This window comes from Ranitomeya variabilis, chromosome 8 (genome assembly GCF_051348905.1).
Source record: "Ranitomeya variabilis isolate aRanVar5 chromosome 8, aRanVar5.hap1, whole genome shotgun sequence".
Classification (NCBI taxonomy): Eukaryota; Metazoa; Chordata; class Amphibia; order Anura; family Dendrobatidae; genus Ranitomeya; species Ranitomeya variabilis.
In genome coordinates, this window is record NC_135239.1 from 190,489,378 (window position 1) to 190,511,173 (window position 21,796).

Here is a 21,796-nt window from a genome sequence, read left to right on the forward strand (position 1 = left end):
AGCCTCTCTGTGCTTGTTCCTGCTCCTAGACAACTACTAGATAAGTTGGACTCTTGTCCATGTTTGTTTTTGCATTTTTGTTCCAGTTCACAGCTGTAGTTTCGTTACTGTGTCTGGATAGCTCTTGTGAACAGGAATTGCCACTCTGGTGTTATGAGTTAATGCCAGAGTTTTAAAGTAATTTCTGGATGGTGTTTTTGATAGGGTTTTCAGCTGACCATGAAAGTGTCCTTTCTGTCTTCTGCTATGTAGTAAGTGGACCTCAAATTTGCTAAACCTATTTTCATACTACGTTTGTTATTTCATCTCAACTCACCGCCAATACATGTGGGGGGCCTCTGTCTCCTTTCGGGGTATTTCTCTAGAGGTGAGCTAGGACTAATATTTTCCTCTGCTAGCTTTATTTAGTCCTCCGGCTGGTGCTGGGCATCTAGAATCAACGTAGGCATGCTACCCGGCCACTGCTAGTTGTGTGTTAGGTTTAGTTCATGGTCAGCTCAGTTCCCATCTTCCAAGAGCTAGTTCCTATATATGCTTATGCTATGTTCTCTTGCCATTGAGATCATGACAGGGACTGTGATTGTGCTATTGACTTGATTCCTGGCTGTAAGTTCCCTAAGGGCCGACTTTTCAATCTATCTGTACCAGAGCATGCCGTGATGCGGAGCTATGTTAAGGAGTCCTTGGAGAAGGGGCATATTCGTCCGTCTTCGTCACCATTGGGAGCTGGATTCTTTTTTGTTGCCAAGAAGGATGGCTCCTTGAGACCCTGTATTGATTATCGCCTTCTTAATAAGATCACGGTCAAATTCCAATACCCTTTACCCTTGCTTTCAGATTTGTTTGCTCGGATTAAGGGGGCTAGTTGGTTTACCAAGATTGACCTTCGAGGGGCATATAATCTTGTTCGTATTAAACAGGGTGACGAATGGAAAACTGCATTTAATACGCCCGAAGGCCATTTTGAGTATCTTGTGATGCCATTCGGACTCTCTAATGCTCCATCTGTGTTTCAGTCCTTCATGCATGATATTTTCCGCAATTATCTTGATAAATTCTTGATTGTGTATTTGGATGATATTTTTATTTTTTCTGATGATTGGGAGTCTCATGTTAAGCAGGTCAGGATGGTATTCCAGATCCTTCGTGATAATGCCCTATTTGTGAAGGGGTCTAAGTGCCTATTTGGAGTTCAGAAGGTCTCTTTTTTGGGGTTTATTTTTTCTCCTTCGTCTATAGAAATGGATCCTGTTAAGGTCCAAGCCATTCATGACTGGATTCAGCCCACATCTGTGAAGAGCCTTCAGAAATTTTTGGGCTTTGCTAATTTTTATCGCCGTTTCATTGCCAACTTCTCCAGTGTGGTTAAACCCCTGACCGATTTGACGAAGAAAGGCGCTGATGTGACGAATTGGTCCCCTGCGGCTGTTGAGGCCTTTCAGGAGCTTAAACGCCGATTTACTTCTGCCCCTGTGTTGCGTCAGCCTGATGTTTCTCTTCCTTTTCAGGTTGAGGTTGACGCTTCTGAGATTGGGGCAGGGGCCGTTTTGTCACAGAGGAATTCTGATGGTTCCTTGATGAAACCATGCGCCTTCTTTTCCCAAAAGTTTTCGCCTGCGGAACGCAATTATGATGTCGGCAATCGGGAGTTGTTGGCTATGAAGTGGGCATTTGAGGAGTGGTGACATTGGCTTGAGGGAGCCAGGCACCGCGTTGTGGTCTTGACCGATCATAAGAATCTGATTTACCTCGAGTCGGCCAAGCGGCTGAACCCTAGACAGGGTCGATGGTCCCTGTTTTTCTCCCGTTTCGATTTTGTGGTCTCATATCTTCCGGGATCTAAGAATGTTAAAGCGGATGCCCTCTCTAGGAGTTTTTTGCCTGATTCTCCTGGAGTTCTTGAGCCGGTTGGCATTCTTAGGGAAGGGGTGGTTCTTTCTGTCATCTCCCCTGATTTACGGCGGGTGCTTCAGGAATTTCAGGCTGATAAACCTGACCGCTGTCCTATGGGGAAGCTGTTTGTTCCTGATAGATGGACAAGTAAGGTAATTTCTGAGGTCCATTGTTCGGTGTTGGCCGGTCATCCTGGGATTTTTTGGTACCAGAGATTTGGTTGCTAGGTCCTTTGGGTGGCCTTCCTTGTCGCGGGATGTGCGTTCTTTTGTGCAGTCCTGTGGGACTTGTGCCCGGGCTAAGCCTTGCTGTTCCCGCTCTAGTGGGTTGCTTTTGCCTTTGCCTGTCCCTGAGAGGCCCTGGACGCATATTTCCATGGATTTTATTTCGGATCTTCCTGTGTCCCAGAGGATGTCTGTTATCTGGGTGGTTTGTGACCGGTTCTCTAAAATGGTCCATTTGGTACCTTTGCCTAAATTGCCTTCCTCCTCTGATTTGGTTCCATTGTTTTTTCAGCATGTGGTTCGTTTGCATGGCTGTTATGACCCCAATGGCAGAGGGTCTCAGAAGTAATTACCAAGTCTGCAAACACAAAAAACCAGCTCATAGGACAGTGGTAACTGGGCTGACCATATAACTAATCCTAGCACCACAAATAGCAGCAGCCGGGGAACGTGCCTACGTTGGTTCTAGACGTCTCGCGCCAGCCGGAGAACTAACTAACCCTAGAAGGGAAAAGATAGACCTTTCTTGCCTCCAGAGAAAAGACCCCAAAAGTTGGATACAAGCCCCCAACAAATAATAACGGTAAGGTAAGAAGAAAAGACAAACTTAAGGATGAACTAGATATTTAGCAAAGAGAGGCCCACTGACTAATAGCAGAATATAGTAAGATGACTTATACGGTCAGCAAAAACCCTATCAAAATTTCCACGCTGGATATACAAGAACCCCCGAACCGTCTAACGGCCCGGGGGGAGGATACCAGCCCCCTAGAGCTTCCAGCAAAATCAGGAATCACATTTAGTACAAGCTGGACAAATAAATAAGAGCAATGCAAATAACCAAAAAACAAGGAAGCAGGACTTAGCTTAATTTTGCAAGAACCACGACCAGCAGACAGGAGCAAACAGAAAGGAACTGATTACAACGATGCCAGGCACCAGACTGAGAATTCAGGAAGTTTATATAGCAACACCCCTGGACTAACGACCCAGGTGGGTGCCAAACTAGGGAAAGACAATCCCAGAGTCATATCACTAGTGACCACAAGAGGGAACCAAAAAAGTCTAATTCACAACACATGGCATTCCGGAAAATATTGTGTCTGACAGAGGTTCCCAGTTTGTTTCCAGGTTTTGGCGGGCCTTTTGTGCTAGGATGGGCATTAATTTGTCTTTTTCTTCGGCGTTCCATCCTCAGACAAATGGCCAAACTGAGCGAACTAATCAAACCTTGGAAACCTATTTGAGATGCTTTGTGTCTGCTGATCAGGATGATTGGGTGGCTTTCTTGCCGTTGGCCGAGTTTGCCCTTAATAATCGGGCCAGTTCGGCTACTTTGATTTAGCCTTTTTTTTTGTAATTTTGGTTTCCATCCTCGTTTTTCTTCAGGGCAGGTTGAGCCTTCTGATTGTCCTGGTGTAGATTCTGTGATGGACAGGTTACAGCAGATTTGGACTCATGTGGTAGACAATTTGACGTTGTCTCAGGAAAAGGCTCAGCGTTTTGCTAACCGCCGTCGGTGTGTTGGTCCTCGGCTTCGGGTGGGGGATTTAGTCTGGTTATCTTCTCGTCATGTTCCTATGAAGGTTTCTTCCCCTAAGTTCAAGCCTCGGTTTATTGGTCCTTATAAGATTTCTGAGATTATCAATCCAGTGTCTTTTCGTTTGGCCCTTCCAGCCTCTTTTGCCATCCACAATGTTTTCCATAGATCTTTGTTGCGGAGATATGTGGTACCCGTTGTTCGCTCTGTTGATCCTCCTGCCCCGGTGTTGGTTGAGGGGGAGTTGGAATATGTGGTTGAGAAAATATTGGATTCTCGTTTTTCGAGGCGGAGGCTTCAGTATCTTGTCAAGTGGAAGGGTTATGGCCAGGAGGATAATTCTTGGGTGGTTGCCTCCGATCTTCATGCCGCCGATTTGGTTCGTGCTTTTCACTTGGCTTGTCCTGATCGGCCTGGGGGCTCTGGTGAGGGTTCGGTGACCCCTCCTCAAGGCGGGGATACTGTTGTGAATTCCGCTCTTGGGCTCCCTCCGGTGGTTTTGAGTGGTATGGCTGCTTCTTGGATTTAGCATCAGCAGCTGCTTCCACTGATCGCCTTTCTGGCTCGGCTATTTTAGTCTGGCCTTATCCCTCAATCAATGCCAGTTGTCAATTGTTCCTGCTTGGAGTCTTCTCTTTTGGATTTCCCTGACACTCTGACCTGTTCAGCAAAGATAAGTCCTTGCTTGTCCTTTTGCAGTCCTCTTGTTGTGGACTTATTGTTCAGCACATTCTATGTTTTGCTCATTTGTCCAGCTTATCAGTATGGATCTATTCAGCTAAGCTGGAAGCTCTGGGCAGCAGATTTTGCCCTCCACACCTTTAGTCAGGTGTGGAGATTTTTGCATTTCTCTGCGGTGGACTTTTTTTTGTTTTTGTTACTGACCGCACAGTGTTCTGTCCTGTACTATCTATCTAGCTAGTAGTGGCCTCCTTTGCTGAATCTTGTTTCTTTCTATGTATGTCATTTCCTTCTCCTCTCTCAGTCATTATTTGTGGGGGGCTATCTGTCCTTTGGGGATTTTCTCTGAGGCAAGATAGCTTTCCTGTTTCTACCTTTAGGGGTAGCTAGTTCTCCGGCTGTGACGAGGTGTCCAGGTAGTGACAGGAACATCCCACGGCTACTTCTAGTGTTGTGTTAAGATCAGGAACTGCGGTCAGTATAGTTACCACCTGCTCAGAGCTAGTCGCATGTCGCTCCTAAATCAGCAGTCCATAACAGGTGCTGTAACAATTGAACTTGGACTGCTCAGTAAAGTTAATCTGTTTGAAAAGAATCGGGTGTCCCCTACTGAATATGAGTCGGATCTGGGATCATAGAGACACCAGAGACATGTGGCTGAAACGTGAGTCATATGCAGTTCACACAGAGCACATGGGAGCTGGGATACCATTTATTTGTGGGGTGCTAGGGTGTGGGAACACTGCAGCTCTTCGCCCATGACTATCACCCTGTGTACCTTACATCTTTAACCCCTTCCTGACATCTGACGTACTATCCCGTTGAGGTGGGGTGGGCCCGTATGACCACCGACGGGATAGTATGTCATACGCGATCGGCCACGCTCACGGGGGGAGCGCGGCCGAGTGTCAGCTGCATATCACAGCTGACATCCGGCACTATGTGCCAGGAGCGGTCACGGACCGCCCCCGGCACACCGCGATCAAACATGATCGCGGTGTACCGGCGGTATAGGGAAGCATCGCGCAGGGAGGGGGCTCCCTGCGGGCTTCTCTGAGACCCCCGGAGCAACGCGATGTGATCGCGTTGCTCCGAGGGTCTCCTACCTCCCTCCTCGCCGCAGGTCCCGGATCCAAGATGGCCGCGGCATCCGGGTCCTGCAGGGAGGGAGGTGGCTTACCGAGTGTCTGCTCAGAGCAGACACTTGGTAAGCCTGCAGCCCTGCACAGCAGATCGCAGATCTGGCAGAGTGCTGTGCACACTGCCAGATCAATGATCTGTGATGTCCCCCCCTGGGACAAAGTAAAAGAGTTTAAAAAAAATTCCCCACATGTGTAAAAAAAATAAATAAAAAAAATATCCTAAATAAAGAAAAAAAAAAAAATATTATTCCCATAAATACGTTTCTTTTGCTAAATAAAATAAAAAAAACAATAAAAGTACACATATTTAGTATCGCCGCGTCCGTAACACCCAACCTATAAAACTGCCCCACTAGTTAACCCCTTCAGTAAACACCGTAAGAAAAAAAAAAAAAAAAACGAGGCAAAAAACAACGCTTTATTATCATACCGCCGAACAAAAAGTGGAATAACACGCGATCAAAAAGACTGATATAAATAACCATGGTACCGCTGAAAACGTCATCTTGTCCCGCAAAAAACGAGCCACCATACAGCATCATCAGCAAAAAAATAAAAAAGTTATAGTCCTGAGAATAAAGCGATACCAAAATAATTATTTTTTCTATAAAATAGTTTTTATCGTATAAAAGCGCCAAAACATAAAAAAAATGATATAAATGAGATATCGCTGTAATCGTACTGACCCGACAAATAAAACTTCTTTATCAATTTTACCAAACGCGGAACGGTATAAACGCCTCCCCCAAAAGAAATTCATGAATAGCTGGTTTTTGATCACTCTGCCTCACAAAAATCGGAATAAAAAGCGATCAAAAAATGTCACGTGTCCGAAAATGTTACCAATAAAAACGTCAACTCGTCCCACAAAAAACAAGATCTCACATGACTCTGTGGACTCAAATATGGAAAAATTACAGCTCTCAAAATGTGGTAACGCAAAAAATATTTTTTGCAATGAAAAGCGTCTTTCAGTGTGTGACGGCTGCCAATCATAAAAATCCGATAAAAAACCCGCTATAAAAGTAAATCAAGCCCCCCTTCATAACCCCCTTAGTTAGGGAAAAATAAAAAAATTAAAAAATGTATTTATTTCCATTTTCCCATTAGGGTTAGGGCTAGAGTTAGGACTAGAGTTAGGACTAGAGTTAGGACTAGGGTTAGGGCTAGGGTTAGGGCTAGGGTTAGGGCAAGGGTTAGGGTTAGGGTTGGGGCTAGGGTTGGGGCTAGGGTTAGGGTTAGGGTTGGGGCTAGGGTTAGGGCTAGGGTTGGGGCTAGGGTTAGGGCTAGGGTTAGGGCTAGTGTTACGGCTAGTGTTAGGGCTAGTGATAGGGCTAGGTGTCATGAATCCCCAATGGCTAGGGATAGCACAGGACAAGCAAAGTATAACAAATATCGGACGAGCTCTAGGGTGATGGAACCTGGGCTGACCGCTGCCCTACGCCTGACAAACGCAACTAGAGATAGCCAGGGAGCGTTCCTACGTTGGTTCTAGACGCCACGCACCAGCCTAAGAGCTAACTAGTACTGCAGAGAAAACAAGACCTCACTTGCCTCCAGAGGAATTAACCCCAAAGGTATAGTTGCCCCCCACATGTATTGACGGTGAAATGAGAGGAAGGCACACACATAGAGATGATGTATATAGCTTTAGCAAATAGAGGCCCGCTGAAAACTAGAAAGCAGAATGATACAAAAGGGGACTGAGCGGTCAGCAAAAAACCCTAATCAAAAAAACCATCCTGAGATTACAAGAACCCATGTGCCAACTCATGGCACATGGGGAGAACCTCAGTCCACTAGAGCAACCAGCTAGCATAGAGACATTCTAAGCAAGCTGGACCAAAAACCAAACAACTGAAAATCAGCACTTAGCTTATCCTGAAAGATCTGGGAGCAGGTGGGCAGGAACCAAACAGAGCACATCTGAACACATTGATAGCCGGCAAGGGAAATGACAGAAAGGCCAGGTAAAATAGGAAACACCCAGCCTCTGATGGACAGGTGGAAACCAAAGGTCGCAACCCACCAAAGTCACCCAGTACCAGCAGTAACCACCAGAGGGAGCCCACCAACAGAATCCACAACAGCTAGGGTTATTGCTAGGGCTAGGGTTAGGGTTGGGGCTACAGTTAGGGTTGGGGCTAAAGATAGGGTTAGGGTTTGGATTACATTTACGGTTGGGAATAGGGTTGGGTGTGTCTGGGTTAGAGGAGTGGTTAGGGTTACTGTTGGGATTAGGGTAAGGGGTGTGTTTGGATTAGGGTTTCAGTTATAATTGGAGGGTTTCCACTGTTTAGGCACATCAGGGGCTCTCCAAACGGGACATGGCATCCGATCTGAATTCCAGCCAATTCTGCGTTGAAAAAGGAAAACAGTGCTCCTTCCCTTCAGAGCTCTCCCGTGTGCCCACTTTAAAAATGTGCCCATTTTAAAATGCGCGCGTGTCCAGCCTCCCGGCTTGTGATTGGTTGACCGCGAAGCAACCAATCACAAGCCGGGACGTCACGGGAGGTTGGACAAGCGCGCATTTTAAAATGCGCGCGTGTCCAGCCTCCCGGCTTGTGATTGGTTGACCGCGAAGCAACCAATCACAAGCCGGGACGTCACGGGAGGTTGGACAAGCGCGCATTTTAAAATGCGCGCGTGTCCAGCCTCCCGTGACGTCACGGCTTCTGATTGGTTGCGTCGCCCATGTGACTGCGACGCAACCAATCACAAAGCCGGGACGTAATTTTAAAATCCTTAAGGACCTGAAATTACGTCACGGCTTGCTGTGATTGGTTGCGTCGCCCATGTGACTGCGACGCAACCAATCACAAAGCCGGGACTTCACGTAAGGAAAGAAAAGCGCGAATTTTAAACAAAGAACGCTGCCGCTTCCCTCGGTAAGGTGCAGGCTGCGTCGGAGAGGTGAGTATAGCAATATTTTTTATTTTAATTCTCTCTTTTACACATTAATATGGATCCCAGGGCCTGAAGGAGAGTTTCCTCTCCTTCAGACCCTGAGAACCATCAGGAATACCGTCCGATACTTGAGTCCCATTGACTTGTATTGGTATCGGGTATCGGTATCGGATTGGATCCGATACTTTGCCGGTATCGGCCGATACTTTCCGATACCGATACTTTCAAGTATCGGATGGTATCGCTCAACACTACCTGCTACCCTTGGGAAAATACAAAACTGGGGGCCAAAAAATAAGTTTTGTGGGAAAAAAAATATTTTTTATTTTCACGGCTCTGCGTTGTAAACTGTAGTGAAACACTTGGGGGTTCAAAGTTCTCACAACACATCTAGATAAGTTCCTTGGGGGGTCTAGTTTCCGATATGGGGTCACTTGTGGGGGGTTTGTACTGTTTGGGTACATCAGGGGCTCTGCAAATGCAACGTGACGCCTGCAGACCAATCCATTTAAGTCTGCATTCCAAATGGCGCTCCTTCCCTTCCGAGCTCTGTCATGCGCCCAAACAGTGGTTCCCCCCCACATATGGGGTATCAGCGTACTCAGGACAAATTGGACAAAACGTTTGGGGTCCAATTTATCCTGATACCCTTGTGAAAATACAAAACTGGGGGCTAAAAATCATTTTTGTGAAAAAAAAAGAATTTTTATTTTCACGGCTCTGCGTTATAAACTGTAGTGAAACACTTGGGGGTTCAAAGCTCTCAAAACACATCTAGATAAGTTCCTTAGGGGGTCTACTTTCCAAAATGGTGTCACTTGTGGGGGTTTTTAATGTTTAGGCACATCAGGGGCTCTCCAAACGCAACATGGCATCCCATCTTAATTCCAGTCAATTTTGCATTGAAAAGTAAAATAGCGCTCCTTCCCTTCCGAGCTCTGCTATGCGCCCAAACAGTGGTTTACCCCCTCATATGGGGTATCGTCGTACTCAGGACAAATTGCACAACAACTTTTGTGGTCTAATTTCTTCTCTTACCCTTGGGGAAATAAAAAAATGGGGGCGAAAAGATCATTTTTGTGAAAAAATATGATTTTTTATTTTTACGGCTCTGCATTATAAACTTCTGTGAAGCACTTGTTGGGTCAAAGTGCTCAACACACATCTAGATAAGTTCCTTAAGGGGTCTACTTTCCAAAATGGTGTCACTTGTACAGGGTTTCAATGTTTAGGCACATCAGGGGCTCTCCAAACGCAACATGGCGTCCCATCTCAATTCCAGTCAATTTTGCATTGAAAAGTCAAATGGCGCTCCTTCCCTTCCGAGCTCTGCCATGCGCCCAAACAGTGGTTTACCCCCACATATGGGGTATCAGCGTACTCAGGACAAATTGCACAACAATTTTTCGGGTCCAATTTTTTCTCTTACCCTTGGGAAAATAAAAAATTGGGGGCGAAAAGATCATTTTTGTGAAAAAATATGATTTTTTATTTTTACGGCTCTGCATTATAAACTTCTGTGAAGCACTTGTTGGGTCAAAGTGCTCACCACACATCTAGATAAGATCCTTAGGGGGTCTACTTTCCAAAATGGTGTCACTTGTGGGGGGGTTCAATGTTTAGGCACATCAGGGGCTCCCCAAACGCAACATGGCGTCCCATCTCAATTCCAGTCAATTTTGCATTGAAAAGTCAAATGGCGCTCCTTTCCTTCCGAGCTCTGCCATGCGCCCAAACAGTGGTTTACCCCCACATATGGGGTATCAGCGTACTCAGGACAAATTGTACAACAAATTTTGGGGTCTATTTTCTCCTGTTACCCTTGGTAAAATAAAACAAATTGGAGCTGAAATAAATTTTGTGTGAAAAAAAGTTTAATGTTTATTTTTATTTAAACATTCCAAAAATTCCTGTGAAACACCTGAAGGGTTAATAAACTTTTTGAAAGTGGTTTTGAGTACCTTGAGGGGTGCAGTTTTTAGAATGGTGTCACACTTGGGTATTTTCTATCATATAGACCCCTCAAAATGACTTCAAATGAGATGTGGTCCCTAAAAAAAAAAATGGTGTTGTAAAAATGAGAAATTGCTGGTCAACTTTTAACCCTTGTAACTCCGTCAAAAAAAAAAATTTTGGTTCCAAAATTGTGCTGATGTAAAGTATACATGTGGGAAATGTTACTTATTAAGTATTTTGCGTGACATATGTCTGTGATTTAAGGGCATAAAAATTCAAAGTTGGAAAATTGCGAAATTTTCAAATTTTTCGCCAAATATTCGTTTTTTTCACAAATAAACGCAAGTTATATCAAAGAAATTTTACCACTATCATGAAGTACAATATGTCACGAGAAAACAATGTCTGAATCGCCAAGATCCATTGAAGCGTTCCAGAGTTATAACCTCATAAAGGGACAGTGGTCAGAATTGTAAAAATTGGCCTGGTCATTAACGTGCAAACCACCCTTGGGGGTGAAGGGGTTAAGGGGGGAAGTGTATTTAAAATGTTATTTTCAAGTTTTACGATAAGTAAAAATGCAAAATTTGTGTAACAAGCAACTTTGCAGCTTAATAAAACTCCTCTCCTGTCTGTTAGAAGTGTCCGGTCTCTTTGACAAAGAGAGCAGCACTTGTATATTCTTTGATATAGAGCTTGAAAGTGCTGTTTTGACGTTTTCTGTATACTGTCGTCTTCAGCAACAATGAGCTTTTCTGGTCTTGCAGAGGCAAAACTGCCTCTACTTGCAGCATCAGAGATCATAGTTTAGACCCATGGCAAGACCACGGCACTGGTTCAACCTGTCAATTATGCAAAAATACAAGGAAAAAGCCCTGAGGTTAAGGAGTGGCGTGCTCCTGAAAAGCAGTGTTGAGGCAACCCCTTTAAACCTAACACTACCTGTACATATATGCTTTATTCTGACTTTGACATTTGGCCACTGGCTATATTTGACCTACAGGAGGCTTAGTTATAGTGGTCTCAGGGTCTGCAGTTGACCCCTAAGAAACCTAAAAGGTCTCTTTAGCCAATATGAGAACACAAAAAGTATTAAAGACCCATGATTGTTGGGGTCCAAATTGGAAATTTTGCATTAGGGACCAGAAAGCTTTAAGTTACATCATTAGTAAACAATAAGAATTGTGTTAGTACAGTTATCCCACAGATTAGAGGTTATCGAGGTGACCATGACCTGGAGAACAAAGTTTATGCTTCTAATTGTCGAAGATGAAGGAAAAGGTATAAGAGACCCACATTTTTGAAACATACATGTGATAAAGACTCTTGTCAATTCATGTTCAGGACCAAATCCAACGGCTATAACAAACTTATCAAGAAGATGTCCCAAGGAGCCTTAGGCTTCTAAATGGATTTTACTGTGAAAATCACCAACTTTAAAAAAAAAAAAAAAAATGTATACAGGTCACTTAGATTTCCCCCCCAAGCTGCGTACACAGTTACGTGCCACCATACACATATTAGGAAAGATGTGTTACTCAACATATCCTGGTTTCATCTGACGCACATGTATCACTTTCCCTTAAACTTATTGTAAATAAAGTTGTGGAAACTGAAGTTCCAAGATGTAAAGACTTACTAGAAAACTTCTATGTTTCTCAAGATCTTCTACAGATCATTACTTATGCGATCAAACTCAGATCAGATGAACTCCACAATTACGATATAAACTTATTCCTAATATTGGAACTTTTTTTTGGCTTTGCTCTCAGGTCTCTCCTGGGGTCCCATTGGAAATAGGGGAACTGGAAAGTCAGCAAGTTTTTCACCCATAAAAAGAGAGCAGTTGTATAGAAAGTGAGTCCATATAATGATTAACTACAGAGTTAGAGTTATAACCGTCACCTGTACCACACCAACGGTCTATGCATATAGGTGATGTGTACAGACTCTCTAGTGTTTACTATGAGATGGAGCTTCACTCTTCTAGAATTCAACAGGAAGAAACCCATCACCAGCAGAAGGCAGAGAAGACAGCCAAAGCTGCATCACATAGAATACACTGAGACTGCAGTATGAAGCTGCATCACATAGGATACACCGGGACTCTACATTGTGCTTCAGGATAAAACAGCTGTATGTCATTGATCTATCGCTATGTTGCAAAAAACTATACTAGTGATCATGTGCCAACTACTTTCGTTTTCATTTCTCTGAATCCAGACCTTTACACTCAGACTATGGTAATATCTCTGTATTTTAGAACACTGCTTCTTCCATGGTAATAATCTTATTAAACTTGACTTGTCACCAGTACGGACCAATGCTCGGGAGATATTTTAAAACCAGTACAAAAGGTAAAATTCAGGTGTCCCCTGGACAATCAAGCAATCACTGCTTTCAATGTACAATCTGGATATGAAAAATGAAATTTCTTGTATCCAAAGTGGGTCACAGTCCAAGGAAAAGTGGAGCTCCTAGTCAGGCAGGGGACGCCATCTCTATTCAACAATGTGTTGAATTCGCAAGTAAAAAATATTAAATGTCACTATGGAATGAATGGATGGAACTTGACATCTTTGCAGATGATGAATCTTTTGTCATTTGGGAAATCAAATAGAAAAGACTTCAGAGAACTACACAAAGGAGAGGTGGCTCACTGGTTAGCAACTGTTGCTTTCCAGCGTTGAGGGCCTGGGTTGAAATCCCACCAAGGATGACATCTACAAGGAGTTTGTGTGTTCTAAAGTACCAATGATTATCAAAGCAATGTAAAAGCTAGGAGGGATAGCAAACACTAAAGACAAAAAAAGGTTTCAGAAGGATCTAGATAAGTTTGAACAATGGGCAGCGACTAATAGAATGGTATTTAGCAGGGAGAAATGCAAGATTCTATATCTGAGCAAGAAAAATGAAGAGTACATCTACAGAATGGGAGGAATAGCAACAGCACATGTGAAAAAGACATCAAATGAGTCAGTAGTGTGATGCAGAAAAAAGGCAAACAGTTCTGGGAGAAGCACAGAGTCTAGATCACATGAAGTAATTATTCCCCTGTGCTCCTCCTTGGTCAGACCACATCTGGAACACTGTGTTCAGTTCTGGGCACTACATTTTAAAAAAGACATTGAAAAACTGGAGCAAGTTCAGAGAAGAGCTATCAGGATGGTGAGCAGACTGCAAAGTATGTCCTACGAGGAATGGTTAAAGGATCTGGGAATGTTTAGCTTGAAAAAAGAAACCTAAGAGAAGACTTAATAGCTGTCTACAAATATCTGAAGGGATGTCACAGTGTGGATGGATCATCATTTGCATATGGAATCATGATCTTGAAAGTGAGAAGATACAGATTAGATAATAGCAGTGAGGGTGATCAATGAGTGGAATAGGCTGCCACGAGAGGTGACGAGTTCTCCTTCAATGGATGTCTTCAGAGGCTGCACAGACATCTGTCTGAGATGGTTGAGTGAATCCTGCATTGATCAGGAAGTTGGACACCATGACCCTGAAGGTCCCTTCCAACTCTAACATTCCATGATTCATTAATGACCTGTTATTTGAAAGGAACAGATCCCATTGCGTTTGAAAATAGGTCCTCATGGGTTGGCCTTATATACCTCATAGAAGAACCAGTGGCACAGAAACCAGTGATTGATTCATAGGAACTAGGTATGAATTATTTCTTGTTTCCCTTGAATGTTCGACAACTTGCGCCCCAGTCACTCTCCTGTCTAAAGCCTATGAAACTTGTTACAGATACCTCCAGGATTAGTCTCTTTTTCACCCACCTTCCAGGTCCTTCTCAACAATGCTCAGTACTCTGACTTCAGCTTGATGTCATTTACTTCTCACCTACTTCTCCAACCTTTCTATCCTTTGTGGTTCCCTCCACCCGAGTAACATAAGACTTTGTTTGCAACAAAGGAAGTAAAACAAATGTAGACTAACCTCAACATTGCATTTTCCTTTCAGAACAATAGAGCAGATGACTATATTCTTGTTTCTTAATGGGAATGTGATGACCCTGTAGGTATTGCTTTGTGTTTCTATAACTGCATTATTCCTACAGTATACATTGTACTAACTTCTAAAAAGTAAACAAGAAATGTATACTATGAACACTAAATGCTTAAAAAATATATTCTCATGACGCGTCAGTAAAAGCAGTCGGGAGATAATATCTATGGTGTCCCTTGAGGTTCTTCTCAAGTTTGGAAGTTTTCCTTTTTTCCATAGAATAGGGGATAACTTCCCGAACGCTAGGAGTCCATCTGCTGGGGCCTTCACCAATCCTGAGAACCAGAGTTTTGAAGATCCTTGCGTGAACGAAGTAGTTATTGATCATGTGCACTTCAGCTCAATTTATTCCTAATCACCAGGGATGACAGGGCTGCACTCGGCTGGTCTTCAGCACCCCCATAAGAGTGAGGCAACCATGCACATGATCAACCACTGCTCCATTCACATAGGTCTGATTCTCGGGATATGTGTAGGTCCTAGAGGTTGGTGCCCCAGTTATTGGGAAATTATTCCCTATTCTATTAATGAAAGATACCTAAGAATATCCCTTTAATATAGGTCACATGTCCCCTTTTATTTTGTTCTGAGATTTTGTTTGGGTCTTAAAAACTCCATTGATAGACAGTTTGTTTCCAAAACAAAGAAGATGAAGACTGAAGCTCAGTAGATCACTGTGGACATCATCAACATTCTGGTTCAGGCACATCTCATCGATACTATCCTTTGATGTGTCTCAAAAAAGCAGCACATCACTTAAACCAAGGCAAAAATATCCATTTTGCCTAATAGGAGGAGAGATAATTTTCAAAAATGACTTGTGACATTTAACACTCTGAGGTCTCCTAGGACTGTATCCAACCAGTTCTTTAATGCTAACGTAGCCATAGTAAAGTCAATGTGACCTCTACACATATGACTGTGGTTAAATAGACGGTAACCATTCTTCACAGCTCTGCGGTCATACACGGGTTCTGTACATTATATTCAGAGTTTTTCGCTTATTTCTATCATTAAGCTGTGCTATCCTCTCTCTAAACAAATTCACCCCAAAATAGCTGCTGAATTCCCTGCCTCGGCTTTTAAGCAGACTGTGCTATACTACATAATGGCTGTGCTACACCATATGATGATGTGATAGGTACAACGCATTGTTGAGAAGGACGCCGCCGCCTGGTTGCGCCTGAGGCCATGCAATCTTTCTCTGGCTGATGCAATCTTGTGTAAAATGGAGGCAGATCTTTTTGGCGATTTGTGTAAATCAAATTGCAAATACCAAAATTTGCCACTTTTTTGGCTTTCTAAAAAAAGTTTTGCAAATGGATGATAAATTCTTCTCATTGGACTCATCTCTATCACTATATTCAGCAATGTTTCAGAGGTAAAGGTAGGTCAAAAACAGGACAAAAATGTCCTTAATGACAGCGATGAAGAAGTGCCGGAGGGGTTCAGTACAAGCTGCTTTTACCTCTACAGCACCGTTGTGTATAGTGATGACGGTGAGATTAGGCACAGATGCTCATGACGAGAACATAGTTTTGTCTTCATACAAGTCACTAGTGCAGCCGCACTTAGATACTGGGCACAATGTTGGGCTACAATGTATAAGATGGACATAGCTGGACTAGAGCGGGTGCAGAGAAGAGTGACCAAGGTTATTAAGGGAATGGATGGTCTGCAGTAATAAGACACGTTATCAAACTTGGGTAATTCAGTTCCAGAACACGAACTAGGGGCAATCTTATTACAATGTACAAGTGTATGTACAAGTGTATAAGGGGACAGTATAGAGATGTTTCTAATGGTCTTTTCACACCTAGGCTTGCAATGACAACAAGGGGGAATCCTTCTCGTCTAGAGTAAAGGTTTCATCATAATCACAGAAGGTGATTCTTTACTGTATGAGCAGTGATCCTATGGATTCTTTACTGTATGAGCAGTGAAACTATGGATTCTTTACTGTATGACCAGTGATCCTATGGATTCTTTACTGTAAGAGCAGTGATCCTATGGATTCTTTACTGTAAGAGCAGTGATCCTATGGATTCTTTACTGTAAGAGCAGTGAGCCTAAGGATTGTTTACTGTAAGAGCAGTGAGCCTAAGGATTCTTTACTGTAAGAGCAGTGAGCCTATGGATTCTTTACTGTAAGTGCAGTGAGCCTATGGATTCTTTACTGCATGAGCAGTGATCCTATGGATTCCTTACTGTAAGAGCAGCGAAACTATGGATTCTTTACTGTAAGAGCAGTGATGCTATGGATTCTTTACTGTAAGAGCAGTGAGCCTAAGGATTGTTTACTGTAAAAGCAGTGAGCCTATGGATTCTTTACTGTAAGAGCAGTGAGCCTATGGATTCTTTACTGTAAGTGCAGTGAGCCTATGGATTCTTTACTGTATGAGCAGTGATCCTATGGATTCCTTATGGTAAGAGCAGTGAAACTATGGATTCTTTACTGTAAGCAGTGAAACTATGGATTCTGTACTGTAAGAGCAGTGAGCCTATGGATTCTTTACTGTAAGAGCAGTGAGCCTATGGATTCTTTACTGTATGAGCAGTGATCCTATGGATTCCTTACTGTAAGAGCAGTGAAACTATGGGTTCTTTACTGTAAGAGCAATGAAACTATGGATTCTTTACAGTAAGCAGTGAAACTATGGATTCTGTACTGTAAGAGAAGTGAGCCTATGGATTCTTTATTGTAAGAGCAGGGAGATTATTTAACTCTCTGCCACATGATGTTGAAACAGTTGAATCACTACAAAAGCACAAGTATGGCCTGGATGCCTTTTAAAAAAAAAAATAAAAATCTATTACTGGTTATGGCTACTAAATTCTGTGATGGGGGGGTTGATCAAGGGGAATAGTCTGTTTGCTGTATGTAGAGTCGGGAAGGAATTTTTCCCCTAATATGGGGCAATTAGCATCTTCTCCATGGGGTCTTTGCCTTTCTCTGGATCACTATGTTCGGTTATAGGTTGAACTCGATGGACTTATATCTACTATAAGATGAGAAGTCAATGGAGAGAATTTATCATCCATTTGCACCATTAATTAGGTGTCAAAGTGGCAACTTTTGACACAAATGCGTTAAATTTGTGATCTTCCAAAGCTAAGGGTGTATGGCTTATAATGGCTGAAAAAAAATGTAATAAGGTTAAAGCTAAAAATTGGAGAAAGTCAAAGTACGTTCACATTTCTGGTTTTAAGTCATTCCAAAATGTTTTACGAGAGCAGAGTGATTTTCATAAAAAATGTGTCACATTTTAATCTCAGTCGATTTAGGTCAAGGATAGATGTGAAAAAAAAAATTAAATAAAACTCCATAATGTATATTTTGTTTCTTTGTCTGCAAAACCCTTGCCCGTTCAGTTTACCGTAAATTCGGAGGGTCCAAGTAAAGATCTACAAGGTCTGCTGCCTCCGTACATCTATGGGCACTCAATCATTTAAAAAAATGTGGAGTTTTTTTTTTTTACTAAGGTCAATACTTTTACTATAAAGCCCGAATGTTACAATTCGAATGGCAAGATCTGCCCATATATAAGAAAACTTTTGAATTCTTACAGACAGCATATAACAGGAGCAAAGTTCGACAGTCATTGCCCGCGATCATATAACAATAAATGACATAGAGCAAATAAAAAAAACTTTATGATCTATTTAGTGAAGGCTGTGTGAAAAAAAATCAATTGAATAAAGTAATGAAACTATTCCCAAATTGTTCACATTTAACTCATTCACTGCCATCTTTAGTGACTTTAACCTGCGTTGAAGTCACCAAGACGAGTCTGATGACTTTGTAAAGAACTAGTTTTGGACTGTTTTGTTTTTTTTTTTACCGATAGGCAAAGACGTTTTCCATGACAATGTATTGAGTATGAATGTAGGAACTTACTTGTAAGGTGGCAAGTTCGGCTCCGTGACTGATCGGAACAAGTCAATATTCGTCCAAGTGTGACTCTTGGCAGAGCTGCTGATTTCTGAAGAACGATTCCTGTTTGACAAGCTGAGTGAAGGAAGCACATTACACCTCGTGAAGGGAGGAGATTGAGTCTGATAAACTGGAAATTCGTGCAGCGTGAAACTATTCTTAAAGTTGGGTCATCTACCTGGTGACACGCCCAGATTGGTGAAATGTAGTACGTCGGTGCCCTCCCTGCGCAGACACCTGACCCCCGTACACAGGGTCACAGCCGTCTAGAAGATTAGGAGTCAGACACGGCTTTAAAAAACTTCTATGTAGCTTAGAAATATTCTCCATCCTCTAGAGCTGCAAAAAAAAAAATAATCATGGTAGCCAAAAAATGATCCACATGAGATATAATTTTCCAATGTCATTTTTAAGTCCGATTTTTTTTTTTTAACATTGATTTTCAAACTTTTTTGTTACCAGTTTTTTTTTTATCTTTAATCTTTTTTTGTTGTAAGTTTTTTTTTTATTGAAACTTTTTTTTTAAACTTTAGTTGTCAAGTTTGGCGGGGATTCGACAATGGACAAGTAATGTCTCTCCTTTTATTTTTCCTTGCCGCAATTTTTGCATCCTCTTCAGAAAAAAACCCCTGCTGTATGTATTACCATTAAAATCCATAGGAAACGCATTCAAATAGTTTTTTTTTTCTTTTAAGTGGAGCAGATTCCTCTCCAACATCCACATAGAAAACTCTATGCGAAAATACGCTGAGATTTAGGTTCACAACGAGTATTCTGGCAGAGGATAAAGCAGACAAGTATTTCAAGAGGAATGCACTAAAACCATCTCCAAGATCCTATCCCAACATCTAGTAGGGGTAATAATAATACTAGCAATGTAGTATAGTTTTTTCTGATTGGCTATGTCTCTTTCCTCATGTGCAGGCACTGCAGGACCTTAGGTATCCATGGTTTTGTCCACTGATGAAGTGACAGTTAGCTAGTTACTACAGTGTGTGTAGCTTAATGTAAATGTATTTAATAAAAGATTATTTTTCTGATCAAAATATGGTGTGGGCTCCTGCATAATTTTCTTAACCAGCAGAGGGAAAACCGATGACTGGGGGCAGATGTTTATAGTCTGGGAAGGGGGTAATACCCATGGAGCTTTCCAGGCTATTAATATCAGCTCACAGCTGTATACTTAGCCTTTACTGGCTATTAAAATGGGGGACCCCCAAAAAATGACGTGGTGTCCCTTATAATTAATAACCAGCAATGGATATGCAGACAGCTGTGGGCTGATATTAATAGCCTAGGGAGGGGCCATGGATACTGCCCCCAGGCTTAAAACATCAGCTCTCAGCCACCCCAGAAAATGTGCATCTCTAAGATGTGCCAATTTTGGCACTTAGCCTTGCTCTTCCCACTTGCCCTGTATTGGTGGCAAATGGGGTGATGGTTGATGTCACGTTTATATTGTCAGGTGACATCAAGCCACAAGGTAAGCAATCAATTAGCGTCAATAAGATGCCCCCATTACTAACCCTATAGTCATACTGTATAAAAACACAGATACCAAGAATAAAGTCCAAACACAGATAACCAGAATTATGTCCTTTAATTGAAAGAATGACACAGACTCCTTTAATAAATCTTAACTAAACCATACTTACGACCTCGCCCATTCCACCAACGCCATTGTCGTCTGCAAAATAGTTAAATAAAACAAACAGCAATATTCCTCACCTTTCCACAGAGAAGATGATAATCCATTTGTCCCATGACAGGTCCAGCTCTGCTACATCTAGATGGCAGGCTGCACGGTTGCATGATGTGACCATACAGCCTGTCATCCAGCAGAGACAATAAGCAGAGTGTGCTCAGTTGTCTCTGTGAACTATTCATTGTCTGAGGGCACCACGAGCCTGAGAAAGTTCTCCTGCCCCCGATGCCATCAGACAGGTCCTGCGAGTTCACAGCCAATGAACTCACTTGACCTATATGACATCAGCGCGAGCGCCGTGGGAAATTTGTACAGGGCTTACTTGTACATTGAAAAGGCACATGACCCTATCTGCCCATCAACCTCCTTCAATTTATATATTACTTTCTCACATGCCAGAGGCTAATGGACAGGTCTGATCGCACGCTCCTCCTTCAGCTCCACTTTGAGAACAGGAGCACAGCGCTGTCTGTGAAGAAGGCTGTACAAAGTAATATAAGTCACCCAATCATGTTCCCAATACATTTGTCTCATTCAGATATCAGTTTTTCTCATGGGTGCTCTGTGGTTTTCACGGATAGAACATGTACTTATTATAGTCTATGGTGCAATTTATAGGTCTGTGTTTTTTGTTGAAAAGCATGAAGATGTCCATTTTTATCAGATCAAAATCACCCATAGAAGTCTATGGTTCTCATAGAATCATAGAATGTTAGAGTTAGAAGGGACCTCCAGGATACAACCTCCTGCTCAATGGAGGTTTTTCTAAACCATTTCAGACAGATGTCTGCTCAGCCTGTTTGAAGACTTCCATTGAAGGAGAACTCACCACCTCTCGTGGCAGCCTGTTCCACTCGTTGATCACCCTCACTGTCAAAAAGTTTTTTCTAACATCTAGTCTGTATCTTCTCCCTTTCAGTTTCATTCCATTGCTTCTCATGTTTCCATGTGCAAATGAGAATGATCCCTCTACACTGTGACAGCCCTTCAGATATTTGTAGACAGCTATTAAGCCTCCCCTTAGTCTTCTTTTTTGCAAGCTAAACATTCCCAGATCCTTTAACCGTTCCTCGTAGGACACACTTTGCAGTCCACTCATCATCCTGGTCGCTCTTCTCTGAACTTGCTCCAATTTTTCAATGTCTTTTTTAAAATGTGGTGCCCAGAACTGGACACAGTATTCCAGATGAGGCCTGACCAAGGAGGAGTAGAGGGGGATAATTACTTCGCATTATCTAGACCCTGTGCTTCTCTTCCTACATCCTAGAACTGTATTTGCCTTTTTAGCTGCTGCACCACACTGTTGACTCATGTGCAGTCTGTGATCTATTAGTATACCCAAGTATTTTTCAGACGTGCTGTTGCTTAGTTTTATTCCTCCCATTCTGTAGATATAATTTTTTTCTTTCCCAGATGTAGAATCTTGCATTTCTCCCTGTTAAATACCATTCTATTAGTCACTGCCCATTGTTTAAACTTATCTAGATCCTTCTGAGTCTTTTCTCTGTCTTTTCTAGTGTTAGCTCTGTGAAAAATCACAGCCAGGACATGGCTGACATCAGTATACAATCCGCGTGCTGTCCTTGATTAAGTAGCAACATTTTGGTTACCGATTCCTTTAATCTGAGAGGAGCATAATATAGGGCATTTTCATAAAATCACTGTTTTATCTATTGCAGATCTACTAGTTCTTAGAATGTTGAACTCTATATAACCCCTCCCCCACCACTGATTGGCAGATTTCTATGTACACTGTTCATAGGCAGAAAGCTGCCAGCGGTGTGGGTGGGGTAAATA

At 42.5% G+C, this 21,796-nt stretch overlaps 1 protein-coding gene across 2 annotated transcripts in view; it reads right to left on the bottom strand.

Moving 5' to 3' along the window:
• The window catches only part of FAM3D (FAM3 metabolism regulating signaling molecule D), a 96,433-nt gene extending 77,800 nt beyond the window's left edge, over positions 1–18,633 (bottom strand). The window contains exons 1-2 of one of the 2 annotated variants that reach the window (XM_077278664.1): positions 18,473–18,633; positions 18,259–18,369 (exon numbers count right to left, since the gene is read on the bottom strand). The gene's annotated coding sequence lies outside the window, so the exon portion shown is untranslated. Of the gene's footprint in view, positions 1–18,258; positions 18,427–18,472 lie in introns of those variants that run through there. The other variant, XM_077278663.1, reaches the window with a different exon arrangement.
• Positions 18,634–21,796: the final 3,163 nt, after the last annotated feature.